Source organism: Mustelus asterias, chromosome 20, assembly GCF_964213995.1.
Source record: "Mustelus asterias chromosome 20, sMusAst1.hap1.1, whole genome shotgun sequence".
Lineage (NCBI taxonomy): Eukaryota > Metazoa > Chordata > Chondrichthyes > Carcharhiniformes > Triakidae > Mustelus > Mustelus asterias.
Window position 1 is genome coordinate 220430 of NC_135820.1, and position 15407 is coordinate 235836.

The window sequence follows — 15407 nt, forward strand, 5'->3', positions numbered from 1 at the left end:
CCCACCACGGACGTCAAGCTCACCGGCCTATAATTACCCGGGTTATCCTTCCTACCCTTCTTAAATAACGGGACCACATTAGCTATCCTCCAATCCTCTGGGACCTCACCTGTGTCCAGTGACGAGACAAAGATTTGCGTCAGAGGCCCAACGATTTCACCTCTCGTCTCCCTGAGCAGCCTTGGAAAGATTCCATCAGGCCCTGGGGATTTGTCAGTCTTTATATTCTCTAACAAACCTAACACTTCCTCCTTTGTAATGGAGATTTTCTCCAACGGTTCAACACTCCCCTCCGAGACACTCCCAGTCAACACATCCCTCTCCTTAGTGAATACCGACGCAAAGTATTCATTTAGGATCTCCCCTACCTCTTTGGGCTCCAAGCATAAGTCCCCACTTTTGTCCCTGAGAGGTCCGATTTTTTCCCTTACAACCCTTTTGTTCCTAACGTATGAATAAAATGCCTTGGGATTCTCCTTAATCCTGTCCGCCAAGAACATTTCGTGACCCCTTTTTGCTCTTCTAATTCCCCGTTTGAGTATTTTCCTACTTTCATTATACTCCTCCAGAGCTCCCTCCGTTTTTAGCTGCTTGGACCTAACATACGCCTCTCTTTTCCTTTTGACCAGTCCCTCAATTTCCCTGGTTATCCACGGTTCTCTAATCCTACCCTTCCTATCCTTCTTTTTTACAGGCACATGCTTGTCCTGTAGCCCTAACAACCGTTCCTTAAAAGACTGCCACATACCAGATGTGGATTTACCCTCAAACAGCCTCTCCCAATCAAGAGCTGCCAATTTCTGCCTGATCCCAATAAAGTTAGCCTTCCCCCAATCCAACACCTTACCCTTGGGACACCACTCATCCTTTTCCATCACTATCCTAAAGCTAACAGAATTGTGGTCACTATTTGCCACATGTTCCCCGACCAAAACTTTGAAGACCTGACCGGGCTCATTCCCCAGCACCAGGTCCAGTATAGCCCCCTCTCTAGTTGGGCTGTCCACATATTGTTCCAACGAACCCTCCTGTACACATTTTACAAATGCCTCCCCATCCAGAGTCCCTGCCCTCAGCGAATTCCAGTCTAAGAAGAAGCTTACACTAAATTAAAAACAGAACTAATATCAGCCCCCGGACTAGGCTTACCCGATCTTAACAAAGACTTCCACATTTATTGTAATAATGAGGAAGGGTTCTATTCCGCAATAGTAACACAGGACCATGGCGACAGAAAGAGACCCATAGGGTATTATTCCACCGCAGAGGGGCCGGTAGTCACCGGACTGCCAAGGTGCATAGCCGCCTTGGATTGCGCCGCCTGGGCTGTAAAGGTTAGCGAGCCAGTAATCATGGCAGGGAATATAATCCTCCACACCAAACACACCTTGGTGGAAATGTTGAAAACAGGAAAACTAAAGTCAGTCTCCAACATGAGAAGGGCTAAATGGGAAGCTGTCCTCCTACCTCCCAGTAAGTCCGTAACAATAATAAGGGATACGGGAAATAACCCAGCAGAAGGAATCTTAGATGGAGGAGAACCCCACAATTGTGGGGATGTGGATGTGGGAGAAGGGGAAGGAAGGATAAAGGACATGCCCCTGGCAACGGCGGAAGAGACCCTCTTTGTGGATGGGTCACGCAACTATGTGGAAGGATCACCCCGGACAGGATGGGCAGTCGTAAATAATAAACTAGAAACAGTGAGGTCAGGAAGAATTGACGGAAGCTTGTCCGCACAAGTGGCAGAACTGGTGGCACTCACCCAGGCACTTGAGTTATCCGAGGGTAAAGCGGTAAACATTTATTCAGACAGTCGCTATGCCTTCGGAGTCATACATAATTATATGACAGCTTGGGGAAGGAGAGGGTTCATAACCACAGGGGGAACCCCTATCAAGCACCAGCAGAGAATTGAGGCATTATTGAGAGCGAGCGAGAGACCTAGAGAAGCCGCAGTAATAAAAATTAAAGCGCACCAGAAAGAGCCCGGAAGAGATAGCCCCGACTGGTTAAATTTCAAAAGGAACCAAGCCGCAGATAGGGCAGCACAGTTAGCCCTAGAGCAGGAAATGATTAATGAATTGCCAATAGCAGCAATAGAACCAACAGAAGCCGAAGTAGACATTCAGGGTTTGCATGAGGATACCCCAAAGGAAGAAAAGGAGAAGTGGGAAGCTCAGGGAGCAGTCAAGGGGACCGATAACATTTGGAGACGAGAAGATAAGGTAATAGCACCAGAGTGCATACAAAACACCCTATTGGGATTACATCATAAGAACATAAGAACATAAGAAATAGGAGCAGGAGTAGGCCATCTAGCCCCTCGAGCCTGCCCCGCCATTCAATAAGATCATGGCTGATCTGACGTGGATCAGTACCACTTACCCGCCTGATCCCCATAACCCTTAATTCCCTTACCGATCAGGAATCCATCCATCCGCGCTTTAAACATATTCAGCGAGGTAGCCTCCACCACCTCAGTGGGCAGAGAATTCCAGAGATTCACCACCCTCTGGGAGAAGAAGTTCCTCCTCAACTCTGCCTTAAACCGACCCCCCTTTATTTTGAGGCTGTGTCCTCTAGTTTTAACTTCCTTACTAAGTGGAAAGAATCTCTCCGCCTCCACCCTATCCAGCCCCCGCATTATCTTATAAGTCTCCATAAGATCCCCCCTCATCCTTCTAAACTCCAACGAGTACAAACCCAATCTCCTCAGCCTCTCCTCATAATCCAAACCCCTCATCTCCGGTATCAACCTGGTGAACCTTCTCTGTACTCCCTCCAATGCCAATATATCCTTCCTCATATAAGGGGACCAATACTGCACACAGTATTCCAGCTGCGGCCTCACCAATGCCCTGTACAGGTGCATCAAGACATCCCTGCTTTTATATTCTATCCCCCTCGCGATATAGGCCAACATCCCATTTGCCTTCTTGATCACCTGTTGAACCTGCAGACTGGGCTTTTGCGTCTCATGCACAAGGACCCCCAGGTCCCGTTGCACGGTAGCATGTTTTAATTTGTTTCCATTGAGATAGTAATCCCATTTGTTATTATTATCATGGACTCTCACATGTGGGTAGAGAGGCCATGATAACTAATATCGGGAAGGAGTGGCGGTGGAAGGGAATGGGAAAGGATATTGCCCGACACTGTCACCGATGCGTGACGTGCACGCAACACAACCCTGGTAGACCCATAAAAATTAAAATGGGACACCAGCCGAGACCCAAGGGACCCTGGGAACATCTACAACTAGATTTTACAGGACCACTGCCACAGTCCCATGGCAAAACTTACTGTCTGGTCATCATAGACCAGTTCACCAGGTGGGTGGAAGCGTTCCCGACTTCAAACTGCACTGCTACCACAGTGGCCAGGATATTGGCAGAGGAGGTAATCCCAAGATGGGGGGTACCCCTACAAATTGATTCGGACCAGGGAACGCAATTCACCGGAAAGGTGATAAAAACAGTATGCCAATTAATGGGGATAAAACAAAAATTTCACATCCCCTACCACCCGCAGAGCTCTGGAATGGTGGAGCGCATGAACAGAACACTAAAAAATGCACTTGCTAAGGCCATGCAGACATCAGGGAGAAGGTGGACAGAGGTATTGCCCACCATACTAATGAAATTAAGGGCTACCACAAACCGGACAACCGGATTAACCCCTTATGAACTAATGACAGGACGGGCGATGCAGTTACCAGAAAGCATCATAACAGGTGGGACCGATGTCGGTCCACTAAAAGATAAAATCAAAAGATACGTTCTGGACCTGAGCACCCAGCTAAAAGGGATGCGCAAATTGGTAAGAGATAATCAGGAAATAAAAGATGCAGAGAGAGAGCTGGAAATGCTCCCTGACGTCCCAACAGTGGGAAGTCGCGTCCTAGTGAAAACACTACCCGACAAACCAGGGTTTGCACCAAAGTGGAATGGCCCATATGAAATCATAATTAGTGGGGATACCTGTGCCTGTATAGACATAAGAGGGAAAGGTGTCTGGAAGCACTGGACGCAGCTGAAATTATACAAAGGAGATAAGTAGCTAAATCAATGAACTAACAGAACTGCTTTCCTCAAAACAGGCAAAGACTGCAAGCAAGAGCCGGCATGCGCGGGTTAATAAATAAAATAACTGTAAAAAAAAATTGAATTGTAGTGTTAAGTTTTATAACTGTTGCGAATATGTATGTAATCGCGTATGTAATTGTATTATTTTGTGTTGTGGCAACTGTAAATCTGACTGGGCTAGAAGATAACTTGTTTTACAAAGCTCACATACATTTACATGGGAATCGGACCGTATGTTACCCGTTAACCCAATCTGTAGAAGCCCTATTTGTAGCCACCCCTGGGTGGACCCCTCATGACTTATATACTGTAGATACATCAGAGACCCCCTGTAAGGGACAAATTGGCAAATATAAAAGAGGTTTACAGGGGAGATGTGTGGGACTTGTAAACCCCACAAATCCTACATGCGAGGGGTCCCAAAAGGAGGGAGGAAAAGCTTGCCCAGATACTGCAAGCTATCCGCTTTGTTTCACGGGCAGGGATGGGGATGTGCCTATGCCTTAGTCCCTAAGAATGATCCTTGTGTACAGACACAGTGTGTCCGTCAACATTGTCGGATTAACAAGGGACAGATTACTTGTATTTGTGACGAATGGAAATGTTTAAATATAACCGCGGGAAGACAGCTTATTTGCGGGCAATGTAATGGAACTCACGTAAGCTCAGCCAAATGGACATACCCCTTTGATACTTACCAGGTGGTGGGATCAAACGGGAAGCCAAATAAACTGAACAATTGGCAGTATGAGCAAACTCACAATCGGGACACTAAATGTTACCGGGCTAAGAAGGGGTATGTATTCCTCTTCAATGGTACCTACATGACAGAAACACCAAACCTCCCAAACCGTTTTGCGGTAGGAACAATCAGGCCACTGACTGTTCCATGCCCTCAGAAGGGGTACATTCGGAGGAGGATAGTAACCCGGGCTATTAGCAGGGAATTCTGCGCTGACTGGGAAGCCCCGGGTACACTGGGATTCTCACTGGGGTATGGGTTCCTCAGAGCTTTATCTCTAGGGGGGTCAGCCGGGGTAATTGGAGCAAAGAATAGAAACCATATTGTTTGTGGACTAACAATCCTGGGAAACAGCACTTCAAAAGCATTGGAGGCTGTCAACCAAGAAATGGCTGAACTAAGATTGTATGCTCAGCAGACAAGATACGCAGTGGACTACCAGTTAGCACAACAAGGGGGAGTGTGTGCAATCATAGGCAACAAATGCATAACCCATGTCACAGATGAGTCTTACAATATTACACAGGTCATCAATGACATCAGGAAGCAACTTGATAACTTTAGACAGGGACCCAAAAGAGGAGGTAGTTGGCTGGCATGGCTGGTGGGAGAATCCTGGGAATCGTACCTGTTACATGGATTGATCATACTCATTGTCATTATACTTGTCTGTTGTCTGACTGTGGGATGCCTTAAAGTCTGTTTTAAGATAATGTTGACAAGAATTGTGCCAGGAGCCAGTGTGTACATCGAAGAAGAGCCCCTAATGAAGATCCCCGAAGACGTCAGAAGAAATGAAGATACTGGAAGAAGTAAAGACATCAAAAGAAGCAAAGAAGGAGAGAAGAACGAAGACCTGTATATGTGAATGTATGATTGTTGGTCTGAGGATTGTCCAAGCTATAATCCGACCAAAAGGAGAGACTGTAAAGGGAAAAATACAAGGGAGGCACACTTCAAAATGGCAATACAAGAAAGCACACTCTGAAATGGCTGCCTGGCACATAACGGGTTAACTGGGAAAGAAGCCAGAAAAGCAGACACAGGCTCCCGCTGTTCAGAAATCACGTCAAGTCAAAACCTAACAGACAAGCCATTTCCAAATTACAGACAGTGACTCATTGCAAACAAACACCTCAGGAAGCCAAGCCAAGGGTCAAAACATCTTTTAAGATAAGGAAAACCCGAAACAATGAGCTTAGATTAACGTTAGAGGAACGCGGGAAATATGAATGCGAGGGAACCGATTAGCACCTGAACGAGACGAAACTAGCCATTGATAGATACAGACATAAGGAGATGTACCCATTCATAAAATGTTAAATGTTTATACCTGTTTGTACTTTTGTAAACATGAGGAAATGTACCCATTCATAAAATGTTAAATACTTGTACTCACTTAAACGATGTGATAATGTTCGAATGACCGGTTTACCCATTGTGTAAAGGGTATAAAAATGAACCGCTCTCGACATACTAGTGAGAAAAGGTGTTCTACGAACATGTGCCTTATCTCCCGGGGCTCCGTTTAATAAATCGTATTTTCTGAATCTCGAAGTCTGACTACTAGTGGATTTTTCCCACAACATATAATGACCGGACGAGGCCATTCAATCCTTGTGTGCTTGTAATACAGCAACAGGATTAAGCCTATTCAGACCCCCACGAGCCTCTTACACAGGAAGAGGAGGAGGCCCCATCCACCCCCTCTCGAGCCTCTTACACAGGAACAGGAGGAGGCCCCATTCAGCCCCCTCGAGCCTGTCACACAGGAACAGGAGGAGACCCCATTCACCCCACGAGCTTGTTACACAGGAACAGGAGGAGGCCCCATTCAGCCCCCTCGAGCCTGTTACACAGGAACAGGAGGAGGCCCCATTCAGCCCCTAGAGCCTGTTACACAGGAACAGGAGGAGGCCCCATTCAGCCCCTCGAGCCTGTTACACAGGAACAGGAGGAGGCCCCAGTCAACCCCCTCGAGCCTGTTACACAGGAACAGGAGGAGGCCCCATTCAGCCCCCTCGAGCCTGTTACACAGGAACAGGAGGAGACCCCATTCACCCCACGAGCTTGTTATACAGGAACAGGAGGAGGCCCCATTCAGCCCCCTCGAGCCTGTTACACAGGAACAGGAGGAGGCCCCATTCAGCCCCTAGAGCCTGTTACACAGGAACAGGAGGAGGCCCCATTCAGCCCCTCGAGCCTGTTACACAGGAACAGGAGGAGGCCCCATTCAACCCCCTCGAGCCTGTTACACAGGAACAGGAGGAGGCCCCATTCAGCCCCCTCGAGCCTGTTACACAGGAACAGGAGGAGGCCCCATTCAGCCCCCTCGAGCCTGTTACACAGGAACAGGAGGAGGCCCCATTCAGCCCCTCAAGCCCGTTACGCAGGAACAGGAGGAGGCCCCATTCAGCCTCTCGAGCTTGTTACACAGGAACAGGAGGAGGCCCCATACAGACCCCTCGAGCCTGTTACACAGGAACAGGAGGAGGCCCCATTCAGCCCCTCAAGCCCGTTACGCAGGAACAGGAGGAGGCCCCATTCAGCCCCTCAAGCCTGTTACACAGGAACAGGAGGAGGCCCATTCAGCCCGTCTCGAGCTTGTTCCACAGGAACAGGAGGAGGCCCCATTCAGCCCCTCAAGACCGTTACGCAGGAACAGGAGAACATAAGAACATACGAAATAGGAGCAGGAGTAGGCCATCTAGCCCCTCGAGCCTACCCTGCCATTCAATAAGATCATGGCTGATCTGATAGTGGTTTAGTTCCACTTACCCGCCCGCTCCCCGTAACCCTTAATTCCCTTATTGATCAGAAAACTATCTACCTGTGACTTAAACATATTTAACGAGGTAGCCTCCACTGCTTCAATGGGCAGAGAATTGCAGAGATTCACTACCCTCTGAGAGAAGAAGTTCCTCCTCAACTCTGTTCTAAACTGACTCCCCCTTATTTTGAGGCTGTGTCCTCTAGTTCTTGTTTCCGTTCTGCGTGGAAAGAATCTCTCTGCCTCTACCCTGTCTAGCCCCTTCATTATCTTATATGTCTCTATAAGATCTCCCCTCAGCCTTCTAAACTCCAACGAGTACAGGCCCAATCTACTCAATCTCTCCTCATAAGCTAACCCCCTCATGTCTTGAAGGAGGAGACTGCATTCAGCTTCCCTCCAGCCTGTTACACAGGAACAGGAGGAGGCCCCATTCAGCCCCTCCAGCCTGTTACGCAGGAACAGGAGGAGGCCCCATTCAGCCCCCTCGAGCCTGTTACAGGGTAACAGGAGGATACCACATTCAGCCCCCTCGAGCCTGTTACACAGCAACAGTAGAAGGCTCCATTCTGCCCCCTCGAGTCTGTTACACAGGAACAGAAGAAGAACAATAAAACATTTGATTCGTGTCAATGACTCTCCAGCTGTGAGCAGACATAACATTACAGGATCCGCACATAAAGATTTAAAAGTTTGCAGGTAAATGCAGCCAAAAATGCTGTTTTCTCACTACCTTGGTACACCAACAGGAACAGGAAGAGGCCCAGTCAGCTCCAATGAGCCTGTTGTATACTAACCGGACGAGGCCATTCAATCCTTGTGTGCTTGTAATACAGCAACAGGATTAAGCCCATTTAGACCCCCTTGAGCCTCTTACACAGGAACAGGAGGGGGCCCCATTCAGCCCCCTCGAGCCTGTTACACAGGAACAGGAGGAGGCCCCATTCAGCCCCCTCGAGCCTGTTACACAGGAACAGGAGGAGGCCCCATCCAGCCCCTCTCGAGCATGTCACACAGGAACAGGAGGAGGCCCATTCAGCCCCCTCGAGCCTGTTACACAGGAACAGGAGGAGGCCCCATTCAGCCCCCTCGAGCCTGTTACACAGGAACAGGAGGAGGCCCCATCCAGCCCCTCTCGAGCATGTCACACAGGAACAGGAGGAGGCCCATTCAGCCCCTTCGAGCCTGTTACACAGGACAGGAGGAGGCCCCATTCAGCCCCTCGAGCCTGTTACACAGGAGCAAGAGGAGACCCCATTCAGCCCCCTTGAGCCTGTTATAGGAGCAGGAGGAGGCCCCATTCAGCCCCTCCAGCCTGTTACGCAGGAACAGGAGTAGGCCCCATTCAGCCCCTTGAGTCTGTTACACAGGAACAGGAGGAGATCATTCAGCCCCTCGAGCCTGTTACACAGAAACAGCAGAACAATCACACAGTTGATTTGCGTCAATGAGTTTCCAGCTGTGAGCAGAAATGACGACACAGGGTCCGCACATAAAGATTTAAAAGTTTGCAGGTAATTGTAGCCAAGGTAGTGTTTTCTTCCTACTTTGGCACACCAACTCTTTCTAAATAACAGTTAGCAGTTTATCAACAATTCAAAATGGTAGTTGTTTTCTCACCTTGTGACCACTTCCCTATTTTGACTCACAGTGACACATCAACCCTTTCTAATTAAACACACAGAGGTAGCAGCACATGAAGAGGGCATTCAGCCCAAGCAGAGCGGGTCAGCAGTTACTCCCCAGGCGAGCAGACGGACAGGTCCTGGGTAAGTAACAGAACGATTGCAATTCACTTCCACGACCAACATTGTCCTTTGTTGAAGTTGTGACTTTATAAAGACAGATTCCAATGATTGATGCCTTTGAAAGGTTTCCACTGGTTATTGAGATCTGGCTGTGAGGCTCAAGTCTGTCGTACAGAACATTGTTCTCGTTCAAGGGACGAGGGAAGTGCAGAGACATGAGCTTTAGGACATCCTGTGGTGGTGAAAGGTTCTGGAGAGGGGATACTTTGGATTACAAAACAAAAGAATATGGCAGCATTGCAAGGCAACTATTTGGGTGATGATTTCCAGACTGTGACAGGAAGGCACAGAGTATATAAACATAAAATATACCAGAAAATAGGATCCAAGGGGGAAAAATGGGAACAAGACAATATTAATGGTTTTACTTAAATGCACATAGTATTCGGCACAAAATAAATGAATTAACGGCTCAAATTGGGGTTCATGGATATGATCATGTAACTACCGCAGAGATGTGGTTACAAGGAGACCAAAGCTGTGAACCAAGTATCCAGGGCTATAAGACTTTTCTTAAGGATAGGCAGGAAGGAAAAGGTGGTGGGTTAACATTGTAAATACGAGAATAAGTACAATTGCTAATGTTCTGGGGACCTGGGTTCGAATCACGCCACGGTACATGGTGGAACTTGAATTCAACGAAAATATCTGGATCTACTGATCACCATGAAACCATTGACGATTGTCGGAAAAATCCATTGGTTCACTAATGTCCTTTAGGGAAGGTAATCTGCCGTCCTCACCCGGTCTGGCCTGCATGTGACTCCAGAGCCACTGCAATGTGGTTGACTCTCAACTGCCCTCTGAAATGGCCAAGCAAGCCATTCAGTTCAAGGGCAACTAGGGATAAGCAATAAATGCTGGCCAGCCAGCAACGCCCATGTCCCACGAATGAATAGAAAAAAAAGCAAGAAACTATCGAAAATGGGAAGATGTAGAATCCATACAGATGGAGGTAAGAAAAGATATAGGGAAGAAGACACAGCTGGGAGTAGTCTATAGGGCCCCTAACAGTAGCTGTACTGTAAGATGGAAAATATATCAGGAGATAATGAGGGCAGAACATTAAATCCTGGATGACTTCATGTGGATTGGGAAGAACAAATTGGCAGAGGTAGAATTCAGAGCACATTCAGGACATTTTGGATCTGGGAATTTGTAATGTTGGAAGTGTAATAAGTGTAATAAGCAATCTCAGAGTAAAAGATCCCGAGGAACAGTGATCAAAACATTGTAGAATTTAGCATTCAGTGTGAGAGTGAGAAATTTGCATCAGAAATAACTGTGCTCAACTTAAATAAAGGTAATTAAAAGGAATGAGGGCAGAAAATAGTTAATGACTCATAACAAGGATATATCCCAGTGAGGAAGTAGGATTCTAGGAAGAGGAAAATCAAAGATGGTTACCCAAGGAATGCAAGGATAGTGGGCAAAATGTGGGTAATTGGGATTACCTTAGGGGTTTTAAACAAAAAGGGCAGCATGGACAAGTTGGGCTGAAAACCTCTATGACTCTAGATAATGTGGCAAAGATTGGTGGTAAGAAAGAGGATTGGGAAAGCTTTAAAAGCCAACAATAGATGATCAAAAACAATAAAGAGGGAGGAGATAAACGATGAGGGTAAACTAGCAAGTAAAGACAAAATGGACAGTCAGGGCTTCTGTAAATATGTAAAAAGGAAGAGAGAGACCAAAGTGAATCTCGGCCCTTAAAGAGCGAGACTGGGGAAAGAATGGGGAATGCCAGAGGAGTTAAATAAATATTTTACATAGGACCATCGGAACATGGGAATGAGGAGCAGGAGAAGGTAATTCAACCCTTCGAGCCTGCTCAGCCATTCAATCAGATCATGGCTGATCTCTCCCTGGGCTCAAATCCACCTCCTACCTATTCCCCATATCCCGTTTGTAAAATTAGAAATATATCTATCTCCTTTTTGAAACCATTCACACTCCCCCGCGCTATGGGGCAGCGAATTCCATAAATCCACCACCCTCTGGGAGAAGTCGTTCCTCCTCATCTCTGTGTCAACTCTACCGCCTCGCAACCTATACCTGTGACCTCTTGTTGGGGATTGCCCCTTAAGAGGAAACATTTGGTCTACGTTTACTTTATCAATCCCTTTTAAAACTTTATATACTTTGATAAGATTCTCTGTCATCCTTCTAAACTCCAGCGAGTACAAACCCAAACTGTTTAATCTCTCCTCGTACGTCAACCCTTTCATCCCCAGAATCAATCTGGTGAACCTCGTCTGAACTGCCTCCAATGCCACCACACCCTTTCTCAAATAAGGAGACCAAAACTGGACACAATACTCCAGATGTGGTCCCACCAACACCCTATACAATTGCAACAACACTTCTCTACTTTTGTACTCCAGTCATTTTGCAATAAATGTCAACATCTCCAAAAATACCAAATAATCGAGGAGCAAATTGGGGTGAGAAAATAAATACAATAACAATCACGCCACAGTCGAGATGTGAAAGATATAAATATATCTATATATATACATCAACTGGACTATCTATGAAGTAATTTTTTTTTCTATGCTGTTAAAAATGGAAAATTACTGAGCTAACCACATTTTTCCAGCTGAGTAACAATGGTCACAGGGACAGGAAGTCTGGTCCAGCGTTAATGGTGCTAATGACCAAAGCATTAACAATCCTAACACAAAGGTTTGGACCAAGAACGCAGCAGATAGTTAACCTGACAACGTTGCCTCCAAAAACAAAAGGAATTCCAATTCCAATTAAACGTTATGTTTCCAATCATCCTGCATCCAACATTGAGGTTCATGTCACACTATCTGTAATCCCTACGCCTTGCCTGGGCTTGCAAAATCTCACTAACTGTCCTGGTTTGAGACAATTCACACCTCTTTAACTTGCACTTAACCCTCTCTCCACTCACATTGTCTGCACCTCGAAAGATTGCATGCATCACCATCCCCCCTCCCCTCCTTCCGACCATCGCTACCCATCCCACATGATGGGAATTCCCCAATGGGGCTCCTGAGAGGCCCCATCCCTGGAACTGCCAATCTGGCACTGTCAGATTGGCAGTGCCAGTGTGTCAGGGGGCAGTGACCAACCGTTTGATTCAACATCCAGGGGCTATGCACATCTTCTGGTCCCCGGCATGGTCGTCACAACTGGCTTCAGGAACATCAGCGTGACATCAGCGTGACATCAAGCCAGCGGAGGGGAAAATCCGGGAACTCAGAAAAAAAGGCAGAAAGGCTTTTCTACACATTTAAATCCACATAAATTCATGGTGATATGGTTTGTGCTCTTGCAGGTCCTGAACCTGATCATATCACTGGTGTGGAGCAGGGAAAATCTCAAACTGAGATCTCCCCAGCACCAATCCCCTTCTGGTCCTCGCGTGAGAGTTAGCGTCATAACGGGATCTGCATCCGATTCGCCTGGGGCCAGAAAATCTCCCCAGAGTCCACAGAGAAATACAGACAGGCTGGGTGAGTGGGCAAAAACTGGGCAGATGAAATATAAAGCAGGGAAATGTGAAGAGATGCACTTTGATAGGAAGATGAAAGGAGTTGAATATTACTTCACTGGGGAAAGACTGCAGAAAGCTGCAGCACTGAGGGACTTGGGGCCCTTGTATTTTCACCACAAAAAGCCAGCATGCAAGATCAGCAGGTAATTGGGAAGGCAAATGGAATGTTGGCCTTTATTTCACAGAGAATGGAGTATAAAAAGAGGGAAATGATGCAAAAATGATACAAGGCACTGGTTAGACCGCACCTGGAATACTGTGGTCCCCTGATCTAAGGAAAGATGTACTGGCATTGGAGGCAGCCCAGAGAAGGTTCATTAGGTTGATTCCGGGTATGGAGGGATTTTCTTATGAGGAGAGGTTGAGTAGATTGGACTCATTGGAGTTTATAAGACTGAAAGGCGACCTTATTGAAATGTATTGGATTGTCAGGGGGTTTGACAGGGTAGATGCTGAGAGGTTGCTCCCTCTTGTGGGAGAGTCTAGGACCAGAGGGATAATCTCAGAGTAAGAATTTGCCTCATTGAAGACAGAGATGAGGAGGAATTTCTTCTCTCAGAGCGGGGTGTATCTGTGGAATTCTTTACCACAGAGGGCTGTCGAGACAGGGTAGTTAAATATGTTCAAGGCTGAGACAGACAGATTTTTAATCAGAAAGCGAATCGAGGGATTTGGGGATAAGACGGGAAAGTGTAGTTGAGAGTTGATGTAGTTGAGAACTACATCATGCTCTTGAATGGCGGAGCAGACCTGAAGGGTTGATCGGTGTTATGGTAAAGTCTTTCATTCATATAGCCTTGCAACACTCTGCAGAGCACCTATCATCCCACACAAAATCCAATAAGTGAGTCCCAGGCTGACCACACAGACCCCCGCCGACTATGGCAAGGTCTGCAAGACATAACAGGCTACAAGATGAAGGCATGTAAAATCGCCGGCTCCAACGCACCCCTCCCTGATGAGCTCAATGCATTCTTTGCCCGTATTGAGCAAGAGGTCAGTGAGAGCATGGCCTCCACCCTGGAAGCCCTGGATGAACCTATATCTGGGGTCACCATTGCAGATGTCAGAGCAGCTTTCTCGACGGTCAACCCGTGGAAAGCGACTGGCCCGGATGGGGTACTCGGACGAGCACTCAGATCCTGCGCGGACCAGCTGGTGGGGGTATTCACAGACATCTTCAACCTCTCTTCATAACAATCTGAGGTCCCTATCTGCTTCAAGAAGACGACCATCATCCCGGTACCAAAGAAAAGCCAAGCAGCGTGTCTTAATGACCATCGTCCGATGGCTCTGACATCGGTCGTTATGGAGTGCTTCGAAATGCTAGTCATGGCACAAATCAATTCCAGCCTCCCAGGCTGCCTGGATCCATGACAGTTCACCTACCGCCGCAACAGGTCCACAACAGACACCATCTCCCTGGCCCTGCACTCAGCCCTGGAACACCTAGATAACAAGGACACCTATGTCAGACTCCTATTTATTGAATACAGCTCAGCTTTCAATACCATTATTCCCACGAAACCCATCTCCAAACTCCGTGGCCTGGGCCTCAGCTCCTCCCTCTGCGACTGGATCCTGAACTTCCTAACTCACAGACCACAATCAGTAAGGATCGGCAACATCTCCTCCACAATCATCCTCAACACCGATGCCCCACAAGGCTGTGTTCTCAGCCCCCTACTATACTCCTTATACACCTATGACTGTGTGGCCAAATTCCCCTCCAATTCGATTTTCAAGTTTGCTGACGACACCACCGTAGTGGGTCGGATCTCAAACAATGACGAGACAGAGCACAGGAATGAAATAGAGAATCTGGTGAACTGGTGCAGATGTGGTTCCTATTTTCAAGAAGGGGAATAGGGATAGCCCAGGAAATTATCGACCAGTGAGTCTAACCTCAGTGGTTGGTAAACTGATGGAGAAGATCCTGAGGGACAGGATATATGAGCATTTAGAGAGGTTTAGTATGCTCAAGAATACTCAGCATGGCTTTGTCAAAGGCAGATCGTGCCTTACGAGCCTGGTGGAGTTCTTCGAAAATGTGACCAAACACATTGACGAAGGGAAAGCGCTAGATGTGGTTTATATGGATTTTAGCAAGGTGTTCGATAAGGTCCCCCATGCAAGGCTTCTAGAAAAAGTGAGAGGGCATGGGATCCAAGGATCTGCTGCCCGGTGGATCCAGAACTGGCTTGCCCAAAGGAGGCAAAGAGTGTGTATAGATGGGTCTTTTTCTAATTGGAGGTCGGTCACCAGTGGTGTGCCCCAGGGATCTGTTCTGGGACCCTTGCTGTTTGTCATTTTCATAAATGACCTGGATGAGGAAGTGGAGGGATGGGTTGGTAAGTTTGCCGACGACACGAAGGTTGGTGGGGTTGTGGATAGTCTGGAGGGATGTCAGAAGTTACAGAGGGACATAGATAGGATGCAAGACTGGGCGGAGAAGTGGCAGATGGACTTCAAC